This window comes from Lycorma delicatula, chromosome 6 (assembly GCF_047948215.1).
Source record: "Lycorma delicatula isolate Av1 chromosome 6, ASM4794821v1, whole genome shotgun sequence".
NCBI lineage: Eukaryota > Metazoa > Arthropoda > Insecta > Hemiptera > Fulgoridae > Lycorma > Lycorma delicatula.
The window spans coordinates 91,224,610-91,237,387 of NC_134460.1; the positions used below are offsets into that span (position 1 = coordinate 91,224,610).

Below are 12,778 nucleotides of genomic sequence, written 5' to 3' on the forward strand. Positions count from 1 at the left end.
GTGTTTATGAATTAAGAGATGAAATCGTTATTTTTCTAGAAGAGGAAAGCCGACCGGAAGCCGAGAAGTTTCAAGATGTTTTATTTGTAATGGGATTGAGCTACTTGGTCGACATATTCCAGAAATTAAATACCTTGAATCTTCAACTCCCAAGAACAAATACTCATATTTTGGATATGAGTGATGAAGTTAATGCTCTTTTAAAAAAATTTGAATTGTCAAGCAGAAATTTGAAGCAAAAAAAAACTAGAAATGTTTGCAAATGTGGATGAATATGTTAAAACTTACAAAGCTGAAAAACAACATGTTTTGTAACAATTGAAAATCATTTAGCCATGCGGCAAAGAATTTAAAAAAGTATTTTCTTGCTGACGACAACTTGGTAGCAAGTTACGAGTGGGTTTTTTATCCATTTCAAAATACTCGTGAAGGGCTCTCAACTGCCGAAGAAGTAATATTCGCAGACTTCACGGCAAGTAGCAAAATCAAAAGACAATTTAGTAATAAATCACTCTTTGAATTTTTGGCAGGGGTGGATGATGAGTTTTCTGCACTGAAAACAAGAGCATTTAGTATGCTAATACCATTTTCAACATCCAACCTTTGCGAAACCGAATTTTCTGCGGTGGCTGCTTTGAAGGCAAAATACAGATCTCAGTTAAATATAGAAAAAGAACTCAAAATGTCTATTTCTAATATTAAACCCTCCTTCGAAAACCTTTGCTCTGCAAGACAGGCCCAAGGGAGTCACTAATAATTATTAAACTTGTTTTTAATATAGTATTGATATGTTAATTATTAAATACAGTGTGCAGTATTGATACAATCCTATTTATAAATGTATTATATCAGTGTAAATGTGAATTTTATTATTTATTATGTCAGAATGTATTTTGTTTTTTTCCTTTCAGTAAATTAATAATGTTTTTTAATATTTTCTTTTCGATATGATCGCACCCCCCATTTAGTGTAATCAGTCTCCTCCCCCAAGGGGGCGCGCCCCACAGGTTGAGAAACACTTGTTTAGTGTACTGTATATAAGGAAAATTCGAATTTTTCTAACCTTTCTTTGTTTTATTCAACTTATCTTAAACCCTTTTATTCAGAATTAAATTCTCTACTCGTTTTATTTAAAAGTTTTGTGTGTTTATGGGTACATTTAACAAAGTTTATTAACATAAAACAAAGGTTTTCCCCCCAATTTATTGGTTTTAACTCCAGATTTCTCAAATACTACTGCAGAAACATTTCTGGGACCTATTTTATTCGATTTTTCAGGTCAAAAACCATAAGAAACCATAATAAACCCTTAATTGACGTCCTAAAAATTTTAGTACGATCTCATTTTACTGGGGTAGCTGCAATCCGAGCGAAAGTTTTCACTAGCCGTAATTCACAAACGAAGCATTTTAAGACATATGTTTATATGAACTTTTTCCATTATTTTCACGAGTAGAATAGGTTATGAAAGTCCCGGGAGAACTTCGTGGTACACTCTGTATATAACACACACACACACACACAACATATATATATTGTCGCCGAATAGCTTCGATGGCACGTGGCACTTACTAACCTTATGGTAGCTCTGAAAAGGGCCGTTTTTGTCGTCGATTGGCTTCGACAGCTCGTTGTAATTACTAACCTTATGGTAGCTCCGAGATGGGCTATTGTCGTGGAATGACTTTGACGGCTCGTAATTTATAACCTTGTGGTGGCCCTGAAAAAGGCCGTTTTTTGAGTTAGCTCTAAGAAGAGCTGTTGGGTCCGGAAGCTGGTCTCCGGCGAAGTCGGGGAGTTGCGGCTCGTCCATTGAAGTCAGACCGGGCTTCCCCGCAGCGGCAGTTGGGTCTCCACTACAGCATGGCATTGGTGACCCCCAAAACCCGCAGTAGTATCGGGTCGGCGTCGGTCGTCCTTCGCCGGCGCGGCCGAGGCGGTTCTCCCCAAGCGATCTCCCACGCTGGGCCGGCTACAGCTGCCGAGTCCGCCGGCCAGGGCGATTGAAGCCCGGCGAGCTAAAGCGGGAAGGTAGCGTCCGCGTCCAGCAGCTACCTCGGGGGTCCGGCCAGGCCTGCTGCTCCGGCGGGGATGTTGGCATCCGCCGGGATGTCCCACGTTCAGGCGGCCAAGGAACTTCTTCTGTCACTTTCCATCTTATTCTTTTTCTTCTTGGTCTTTTGGTGGTGGTCGATGATGAATTGAAAATTCACTCTCGTGCACGTTTTTTATTGGAGCCTGAGAGTGGTGGGGCTGCAGTGCCATTGTGGTGGGAAAACTGCGCGGTGGGAGTGATGCTTGTATCAATGCGTACGTATACTGTGCGCCAGCTCACATCGTTGCTACCGTGTTCGCCTGCTGATATTAAATTAGGCATATATGTGGTAACAATACCACTATATATATATATATATATATACTAGTAACCCACAAAGAAAGTTTCAGGACATGTTCTACTGACAAAAATAATGTAAAAAGTTCGTATAAGCGTAGGTCTGGAATCCCTTTGTTTTCGAATTACGGTTAGCGAAAAATTTCGCTTGGATTTCAGCTCTTCTAATAAAAGGAAATCCTACAGTAATTTATGGGACCCAAAATAAGGAGTGAAGTTGATGGTTTGTTATGCAATTTGAGCTGAGAAAAAGGAAAAACAAGCCTCAGAACTACAACTCCAGTCGTTTTTAAGATCGACGTAAAACACAAAATCTCCGGTGTCGCAAAACAAGTTTTTTTTTTTTTTTTGATTCGCAGTACACACCCACTGGAATGGACTAGTGGTTAACCACTAGACCATTCCCAAATTAGCTGATTTGGAAGTCGAGAGTTCTAGCGTTCAAGTCCTAGTAAAGGCAGTTATTTTTATACGGATTTGAATACTAGATCGTGGATACCGGGTTTTGGTAGTTATGTTTAAATTAACCACACATCTCAGGAATGGTCGAACTGGGATCGTACAAGACTATACTTTATTTACTCATACATTCCATCCTCTTTCATCCTCTGAAGTAATACCTGAACGGTAATTACCGGAGGCTAAATAGGAAAAAGAAAGGTTTGTAGTACAATAGCTTTGTTAAACGAATAATAAATGCGTTAGATTTAGTAACAAAAATGTGTAAAGAATTTAATTCTGAGTAAATTAATATAAATACAGCCAATAAAAAACTTTTAAAAATTCTTTGATGTATCAGCATATACGAAAGAAACGGTCATTTCCAATGTATTCGTTTTCTCTTGAACACCAGGTAAATCATTATTAATGATGAACATCGTTTGATTCAGCATAGCCCAGGCACTAATACAAGGAGAACTTGAGAAGACCTTTATTAGATACAGAAAGAATAATATGATTTTCTGTTTATTTTTCTTCAATAAAAAACCCTATTTTTTTTCCTTACTTTTTACTGGATGTATTTACATTAATTTTCTCAGAATTAAATTCTCTATAAGTTTTGTTACTAAATCTTCTGCATTTATTAATCATTTAACAAAGTTATTCTTAGTGGCACCTTGTAGCTAAAATTAGTGGGGGTGCTGTTCCAGAAATTTTTTCTGGGTTTTTTCAAGGCCATAGTTAAAGTTTTCTGTAAGATAAAAGAACCTAAAAAAATAATCAAATAGAATAACTGGAAGTAAAATAATAATTTAATTCTACACTTCATCACATTCAAGAATACGGTACACAGTTTTTAAGCAGAATACAGGTGAAGTAAAAATACTACCTTCCACTAGCACACCAGGGTCGGCACTGCAGGAGAGACAGTGCTCTCTCTCCCTCGCATCAGCCCCCTATGCGCGCATGTGCACAACAGCCAAACACCATGCCGCTGTAACTGTGAAGCGTGCAGTTCCATACAAAGATTTTTATATATTTTTCATAAACTGGATTTATGGCTACTGACATTAAGCTTAAGGATTATATATTGTAAATGTATAAAGAAAGAATAGAAAAAAAGACTCATATTAAATGTTATCGATAATATCAAGTGGAAATAAGGGGGTGCTGCAGTTCCACAGTGCACTGGTTATTCTACTAAAAAAATGTGTTTTTCGACACCAAAATTTGTATTTTACATCGGATCTTAAAAACCGCTGGAGTTACAGTTCTGATACTTGTTTTGTCCTATTCCCAGCTCAAATTACATATAAACCACCAACTTTACCCTTAATTTGGGTCCCAAAAATTATAGTAGGGCTGTAATTTTAATTAGAAGAGCAACATTTTTCACTAAACGTAGCTTGAAAACAAATTGTTTCCAGATCTATGTTTATATGAACGTTTTTCATTATTTTCACCAGTAGAACATGTCCTGAAAGTTTCTTCGTGAGACATTGTATATATATTTTTTTTTATTATTCAAATAATTGACATATTAGTCACTGTGTTAATAAAATTTAATATTGTACAAAATATAAACCACCAAAACACAATAATTAGATAAGTTAAACTTACAATATTAATTTCCAGTAACTGGTATATGAGATGCAGTATCCAGCATCTCCATTTGTTATTAAATTCAATATCTATTATATTTAATCAAATTCTTTTAACAGTTTGTCGTTTTATTCAAAATTATGTTCATATTTTTAAATTTTGAATAATATTATGAGCCTACATATAAATTTTACAGCCAAATACCAGAAATTTTGTACAATAATAATCATTTAAATGATGGACAACATAATATATATGTGTGCTCATAATGTTATTCAAAATATAAAACATAATTTTGGATAAAATGACAAAGAATATGTTTTAACATAATAGATATAGAATTTAATACCAACGGAAGATGCAGGATACCACAAAATCTGGTTATTGGAAATTAATACGTTAAGTTTAATTTATCTAATTACTGTATTTTGGTGGTTTATATTTCATATAATATTATATATATATATTATATAATATTATATATATATATATATATATATATATATATATATATATATATATATAATACACACACTACAAATAATGTAACTGATGCTTACCACACAATATTTCTAGCACTGCTGTAGATTATTCCTAATCTAATTAAAATCTTACATAAGTAGATAAAAATATATTTCTTTCATAATAGCAATTAAATATTCTACATCTATTCATATCTGGTGCACCCAGGTTAATAAATACAAATCATATACTCGTTGGTCATTCGGTTCAGTGGTTAGCACACTGGGTACTACATTATCTGGTCTTAGATTTAATTTCTGATGACCATCTGACATTTTTTCAGTATCATTTATTTCACTCATTTGTTTTTCCTCATTTATATTAAAATACTTTTAAAATACATCTTAGGTTCTCAGCAACCAATATTATATTAATGATAATTTTCAGGAATTAATATGTTCAAATAGATTGGTTAGATATTTTAATTTGTTTGAATTTAATATCCAAAAGAATTTTTTGCAGATATTTAGTGCATCTTAATTTTCAAAATAATTAACATGCTTAAATGGTACATAAATATATTTACATGTATAATTTGTATAGAAATTATCTATATATTTTAGAGATTTATAATATATATATATATATATATATATACATAAAACATGAAATATTAAACGTAACATCATTATCATATTTTATTTTTCATTATTATTAAAAAATATTACTGAAAAGAAGTAAATCAAACTAGACAATAGATGTATATGAATACAGAGTATTTTATGTTTTGGTAAACTGAGCACAGCTTTATAAATTTATTTATAAAATTATTTTTATTGACTTAAGACATTATTATTAGTAAGGAGTAGAAGTTAAGATCAAGAACTCTGAAATCGCATTTCTTTTACTTTTGTATGTAAAATGGAAATAAGCTGTATATCTTTATTAATCTTCTACTTTGTTAAATTCCATTCTATCATCAGAATAATTTTGGAATGGTACAAATATTATAAAATACTTGAAAAAATCATATGTTTAATGAAACAATAAAATAAATAGTTAACAAATAAAACTAATCACCATCTCAACTATAAATCACATTTTTCCTAATCTTAACTTAATCTCAGAAAATAAAAATCCTTTTTATTTATGACTATTTTTCTCCTGACTCTTCCTTTACATTTAAATAACCAGTAAATGTTGATATATTACATTTATTTGTATTTTACTAAGCCAAAACATACTGAAAAAAATATGGTATTATATGATTCTGAGGGAGAAAGAACTAGGTGATATGATAATGCAAAATTTCTGTTATAAATTCTTTCCCATATCAAAATCAATTCATTTGTTATTGTATTTGTCCATTTGTAGAATACAGTACTGTATGTGTGGATAGCCATATAACAAAAACTTTTTTTTAATTTTTATGACTACATATTTTTATATGTTTACAATTTTAATGTTTTAAGTTTAATGTGTGATTTTTAAAAAGAAAAAGTTTTATTAATTGATGATGAGGGAAACCCTCGAAAGCGATTTTATGAAATAAAAATAAGCAAAAGGTAAGAAGCATTACTGAATTCTGTACTTGTTTTAGTAAAATGTTTTATACTTTTGTCTTTGAGGTCATGCAACCTCTCAGTTTAGTTTTGTGTTTCTTACTAATGAATAAACCTAAATAGTATAATGTTGGAGAAGTTATTCCTAATCATCCAATACGAGTTAAAGTTTAATTTTTTTAAGAACATCTGTATAAAATTTTAGGTCCTAATTATAAGATGTAAGATGACATAGATATCTTTGGTCCCTTGTTATTACTATTTTTAAATGGACTCTTCAAAATTTCATACTATTTAACCAATGCTACAACTCTCTAAATCTGAAGATGAATATTAAATTATTATTTTTTTTTTTAAATTTATAATTTTTTTTTTTCAATATTTCAGATATTTTTTTATGTATCACTACTGTCATTTAATTTTTTTGTATACTACTCTTATTAAAGTTTTCCCACTGCTTCTCTTAATCCTTTCAGGAAAATAAACTATTGGGGCAGTTGCTTAATTTTTTCTGTGTGGAATAAGATACCTTTTTCTTGGTTTTATTATAATAGTGTAATTTATAATTAAATACGGATTTGAATAAACAATTGATAGAACTAAAATAGATACGAAAAGTGTACCAAAACAATGAAGTGAGTGATAAAAAAATATCTCTGTTCCTGTCATATACGATCTTATACTTTACAAACAAAAAAAAAACATACAGTAAATAAAATTTGTTACTCAAGAAAAAAAATTTAATGGAGCATAATGAAGTAATAAAACTTTTCTAAATATTTAAGAAAATAATTTTTTTAACCCTTAATTTCAAATAAATGTAATGTTGCGTTTAACAATGTAACAACTGTAACAATGTTGCAAAAATATAACTACTTTTATATCCAAATATTTTTATATTGTAATTTTAATTTAGGTATTATTTTTATAACATTTATTGGTAATTATTGTAAACTGATTACTTAAACAAAATTAATGAAACTAGCACCTATCTGTAAATGGAATTACTTACAATTAAAATTATCCAAAAACATATGTTAAAGATATTACACTTCATTATCTTTATTTGTTAAAAAGCAGTTAACAAAAATTAATTTACATACACTGAATATTTATTCGGTTCACAGTATAATTAATTAAACAAGTATTGTGTTAAGGTGACTAAAACAATAAAGTGGAATGAATATAATATGAAAGTGTAACATTGAAATAAAAAAAAAATGACAAAGGTGTTTCAACCAAACAGAATGGTTAGAAATCTTTTTATTAGAATAGAAGAGTTTTCAATAAAAGATTAATACTGTTAGTACAAGTCCCTTTTAAATATAAATGTATTGTATCAAAACAGATGTGATAATTTTTACAGCAATATATAACAATGAAGCTCAGAAAAAGATACATATGAAGGTTGCTAATAAACTGATGGGTCATGTATTACGTATTTGTGTTAATTATTTTATAGATTGTAATTTATTTTATTTGTATTAACAAAATATACATAAAATAATTTTTGATACGTTTGCATAATCCTGAACTCCTTCAAAATTAGAAAAGGAAAAACTAATTCTATTTTCTTATTCATTTTAATTCAATTTTACAATAGTACACTTAGGTATACCTATTGTAAAAGAATAGGAGGCATACTATTTTCACAAAGAATAGGAGGCCTTGCTTTAATCAGTTGAAGTATCTCAGCTGATCCTTTGGAATTTTTTAAGATCTCCAGGTATGAGACAAGAGTCCTTGGACAACTTATGGGATCAAAAAAGTTAACACTCATTAAGTCCCAGTAAAAAAGAGACAATCTAACATATATAATCTTATAAAATAAAATCAGAGTGACCCATTTCCCATGGTAGTCATGAGGAAGAAGAAATAAAGGATAAGGAAAGAGGATGGCTCAATCAATCCATAGAGAAACTCAATGACCAGGGTAGTTTACTGTCTTGCCTAAGATCAAAAAAATTTGATTAATCTATGTTAACCATATTTAAGGTTACATCAGGTTGTCAAATTCTTGTCCTGAATAAAATATGTGCAAGTGCATTATAAGTACAAATGAAATATAAAAAAAAAAAAAACTTATGATGAAACTTAAAAACATTTTACGATATTACAATATACATTCTCATAATTAAAAAAAATACTTCTAACGTATAAAATATCTTGGAAAAAAACAATTTCATAATTTTAAAAATAGTTATTGCACTTCGTGCAATAACTATTTACTTGGAATGTTGTTAGCATAATAATGCTAACAACATTCCAAGATTATTGAGTAACAAAATAAAAATTTTTCTTAATTCTAGCATTACTTTTTGTAAATAGGATGAGACAATAAAGATTATGAAAACTTCATTCATAATCTGTTTATGTGTTTGGGAAAATACTTCATTCTCATATCCTTACTAGATCTGACGAAATGCTAACATTCTTGAAAATTGCTGTGCCATTTTTAAAAGTTACTTTCTTATATGTCAGCTTACCTGATGCTAATAAAGTTATGATATCCAACAGCTAAACATGTGTTGTATTTTAATACTAATACCAGAATAAAAAATACGATAAAACTAATCAGAATATGACAATATACGTAGTACATATTGCAAGTAATTGGTGAATGGTACTTTTATTTAGACTATAACAAATTTATTTTTAATACGAGTACATGATTATTGTTAACAATAATGTATACTTAAATTAATAAACAATTTATTTACACTGGTAGCAATAATACCAACCAATTAAAAAAAAAATCTACACTTGTTTTTTGTTAATTCTATAATTTATGCAATTATCAGTAGGTGCCAATTATATAAAACCCATACTCTGGTCTCACGTGGATTATCATATAACTTTTACTAGAAGTAAAAAGTTGTTACTGCACAATCTTTTTATTAAAGAAAAATTTAAAACAAATAGTTTACATATATTTTAATATTATTACTTCTTCCATACATTTTGATTTATTTCTTACTAAATTTCACTAGTACAATATTTTAAGAAAGTAATAAAAACTACGGCAAACCAGTCTTTTAACTTCAAACCCAATTTAGCTCTATTTCATTCCTGTAGGTATCTGATGATCAGCTTGTAATTCAAATGCATACTTCTACACACTACACAATCTTGGAGTTGGGCAAGATATTTTAGAAACTCTGTACCCGTTTTGGGCTTGCTATTTAATTCCTGGAGGAAATTCACCTTCTTTTGTGGCACACATTTAAACTAATCATTATTATTCATCAATGTGTTATTCCCATCTTAGGTAAAAAAAGATCTAATTTCCTTAGGTGTTGTGGGTAGGATAGATCATTTTTCCCCTCCCCTGAGCTGGACCCACAGCTAAGTATAACTCAGCCCAGGGGAGTGTCCTTTAACTCTAATGGGCCTTCCCACCCACCAGCTGTAGGTCTGGTAAGACAGGTCAGATCTTTTTATTGTGCAAGCCTCTAACCCTCAGCAAGGAGACTCTGGATTCAGCTAAGCTGCAACCTTTATCCCCACACTGAAGGTCGGGTCTCGTCTTGTCTGTGTGTTATGCCTCAAATGAGAGGTCCCCAACAGGATCCACACCGAGACTCTGGTCTTAACTCCCCCCCCCCCACCAGTGGATGACGGGTTCTGAAGATTTTCATCACAACAGGGAACAGCCATAGTGGTACACATCATGTACGGAGTCCCTAACTGATCATTGAAGCTGGCACACCAAGGTGTACCAGTCCTCACAGCTGAGACTGTCCAATGCTCCCTGCTAGAAGCTCCTACTCTGCTCCTTAACATCCTTAGCTCAAACCACTGTCCGGGAAAAGAGACTAAATGCATCCCGAGCTGCAGAAGCAATTATGTGAGTCAGTAAGGATGCAGGTGTCAAGCTGGGAATCCCTGCTTGAACCATATGTTCCTCCCATTTAGGGCACTAGGGTGTGTTCAACAGTGTCAAGCTCTGTACAGAACAACAGTTGGAGTTGTCACGCCTCCCAATACTTTGTTGATAGGTTTTAAAGTTCCCATGGTTTGTGAACATTTGTGTAGTGTAGTAGTCAAGGTCACCAAACTTTCTTAAACACCATAGTCGCAGGTCCAGTATCAGGATCCTTGTCCAGGCTGCCGACTCTCCAGCCAGCCACCTATCTTGCCAAACATTACAGGTCACATACCAAACCAAGTCAGCCAGTATTCCAGAATACCTGTCTGTCCTCTCCTTAACCAGTAGATCAATGGGTGGGTTACCAGATAACACGCAGGCAGCATAATATGATGTGGTCCTATATGCTACAATGATTCCTAACAGCGTCTGTGCAGGCTTTGAAGTCTAGCAAGGTTTCTATTAACCTGTTATATTGAGCCACAAACCGGAGCAGCATATAAAATGATGGATGTAACGATAGACATGATGACCCTCCATTTTAATGCTCAAGGTGCCACTTGACTCGACAGTAGTCATTTTAGGGCAGCAGGGTAGATATGTGGAACACTGATGAATTCCGAGTGGAATTGTTTATTTCATGCTGTGGATAAATGACCTCTCTTAATAATTTCTGTATATTTGATATGAATTTTCCTCATATTTAGTTCTGTGGATGTAAGTCACATCATGTTGATGATCAACATAAATCTACACTTGTGGATACAATGTAAAAGGACATTCTTATTGAACTCTAATGGAAGGGGGCTGAATATGACCTGATGTGGGAACTCAGTTTCTTCTTCAGAGACTGTATAATATGTTTAATGACTTCTTGTTAATGGGCCTAGTGGGTAATGTCAGGCCTTCTAAACATAACCATAATCCATTTACATGAATGAAATATTTAATTGTTTATTTTAGTAATATCCAGCAATTATCTTAAGAGGAAAGTTAAGTCATATTCCACAATTCTTGGTCTTCAGTTTTGCCTGCATTTCTGTAACAACTGAAGGCTGAAAAATCAGATTTTAGCTTGTACCTGAATACACACATAAAAGTACAATGTGCTGCTTCATCTATTCAGTTATCATAAATTATACTCATATATTATAATAATTCTTTACTTTCATTATATATCCTTTAAAGTAGTTTAAATGCTAACATGATGTTAAAAATTTGCTGTGTTAATAGAAATTAAAAAAAAAAAAACAAAGAATATTTGTAGTAGAAATTCTGGATTTAATAGATTTTTTCTTTATATTTTAATAAACAATAAAGCAATTTTTAACTTACGTAAACAAATGTGAAATAATAACCTACAAAAATCTGTTCAAAGCAAACAACACAGTTACTTAAAAAAATGTCTATTATCCATTAACTCAAACAATATGGTACTGACATAAGTATAGCTACACAGTAATGCCAACCAACAAAGTATATGACGTAAACATGAAATAAAAGAAAAGGTTTTCATTTAAGTAAACAATTTAATTTTAAAAACAAATATATCTTTTTACCTATTGAAAAGCATACAAGAAATCAGGTATAAATAACAACATATTGATGTAATTTATGATTACTAGTTTGGAATCAGAGCTAAGTGAAAATGAAACACCTTTTAGTATTTACTTTTATTTTAGCATTAGCTGTAAGTACAATGATCTTAATTATTTAAAAATCTAATCATTTAATATAATGATACACTTTCAATATAAAACACATAAAAATGAGACAAAGTAACTATATTATACAGTTAAGAATACCACTAGTTTAATAAACTTTGAAATTTTACAGTTCAATTTTTTATGTTTTCCCCAACCTAATTCTAGTCAGGTTTTGAGTTAATGTGATCAAAGGACTTAATACAACGTATTGAATGTTTTATGCATTAATTAGGGAATGGGAGTATCTCAGATATCTGCAACTAAGCAATACTAGCAATGGGCTCAGCAAATTTTGTAAGAAAAAACTACAGTATCCTTTATGTTACTTTTAGGATTGAAGTTTTTTAAAAAAGTTAAAGAGACTTTAGTTTAACTGGGAGATACAAAATCAGAGTTTATGAAATAAATAGTAATTTGAATAAGAAATTACATTATCAGTAATTATATTAATTTTATCTATAATTTAAAATTAAAAAAAGTTTTCATATTTTAATGCACTTTTTACTGTATTGCAGTGATATAAAATTTATTAGATGGAAAATTTTGAGATCAATAATTAATTAAAAATAAATTTAGTTTGCACCTTTGTTAAACAAGTTTATTTACAGTATTAAAATAATCAATCTAAGAAATTGATTTTTTTCACTGAAATGGCACACCATTTCACCACTACATATTTTTTTTCACAGTAGAGATGTAATTCTTGAAATGTGTGAGCATTTACAGTGCTTAAAATTTGAATATT

The 12,778-nt window shown here is 31.0% G+C and overlaps 1 protein-coding gene across 3 annotated transcripts in view; it reads right to left on the reverse strand.

Annotated features, from left to right (window-relative positions):
• vnc (GNAT family N-acetyltransferase vnc) overlaps positions 1-11,797 on the reverse strand; it is a 38,374-nt gene extending 26,577 nt beyond the window's left edge. The window contains exon 1 of one of the 3 annotated variants that reach the window (XR_012756652.1): positions 11,663-11,797. The gene's annotated coding sequence lies outside the window, so the exon portion shown is untranslated. Of the gene's footprint in view, positions 1-7,471; positions 7,675-11,662 lie in introns of those variants that run through there. The other 2 variants (XR_012756651.1, XM_075368071.1) reach the window with 2 other exon arrangements.
• Between the last annotated feature and the right edge of the window lie 981 nt (positions 11,798-12,778).